This window comes from Octopus sinensis, linkage group LG6 (assembly GCF_006345805.1).
Source record: "Octopus sinensis linkage group LG6, ASM634580v1, whole genome shotgun sequence".
In the NCBI taxonomy this organism is placed as follows: Eukaryota; Metazoa; Mollusca; class Cephalopoda; order Octopoda; family Octopodidae; genus Octopus; species Octopus sinensis.
This window is the reverse complement of record NC_043002.1, coordinates 77,680,439-77,681,460: the sequence shown is the minus strand read 5'-3', so window position 1 is coordinate 77,681,460 and position 1,022 is coordinate 77,680,439.

Sequence of the window (1,022 nt, the reverse complement as noted above, 5' to 3'; positions counted from 1 at the left end):
TGCCACTTGACTGCTTCCAACCAATGAGAATCAACTCAACTAGTCTCTTATCAATACAATTCAATACAATTCCTTCACTGGAAATATTCCCTGAGCAAAAGAAGTATTAAAACTTCTGAGGAAATTAAAATCTCAAAAAAGAGATAGGTGATGACGGAAAAAACAGAATAAAATTAAATAATCAAGTTGCACTTCCTACAGAAGTCAAATCTAAAAAGGGGAGATGTTATGGCAGGAGAATGGACTAGCTGAACTTATATAGGTAGCAGTGTGTTTGACTGAAAGTGAGAGATGAGAAATTGCAGAAAGTCGAAAGGTGTCATTTGTGAGTCTGTGGAGTGGCAGGAAATTATCGAGTTGTTATAGTTTGTTGAGAGTTGTTTTGGCTTGGTTACAGTTGTTGGCAGAGTATTTGGGAAGATACTAAGTGGAGACAGTTGGTGTCTACTTTGTCCTGTGGTACAATGTATCACACTGCATTGGTGCATGACGCTAAGGTGACATATACAGAAACCACGTTATAAGTGGTGACATGTGATTTGAAGCTTACATTAATCATTAACAATTTTTTATGATATAAAATATTTGTTAATTATGGAAGACATATTACAGTTGCAAAAGCAACAGCAACAGTGGCTGCTACAACAACTACAAAACAATCAGTTGCTGGAACTAATATTGAAGTTGGGAAACACTGCAAGTATGTTTTTGCCAGACAGCGTAGCGAATGCTATAACAGAATTTAGTTATAGCTCAGAAGAAGGTATAACTTTTTTCAGTGTACTTCAGAAGATACGAAGAAATCTTCAAGGAAGAATGCAAGTGTTGGACATGATGAAAAAGTGAGACTACTTTTATGGAAACTAGGTCCTTTAGAGCATGAAAAATACTGCAATTTTATCTTGTCTAAAAAAAACAAGTGAAATTAGTTTTGAGGAAACAATTGAGTTGCTATCCTAAATGTTCAGCGACAAGAGTTCCCTGTTCAACATTCGCTGGGAATGTTTGAATTTAGTAAAAAA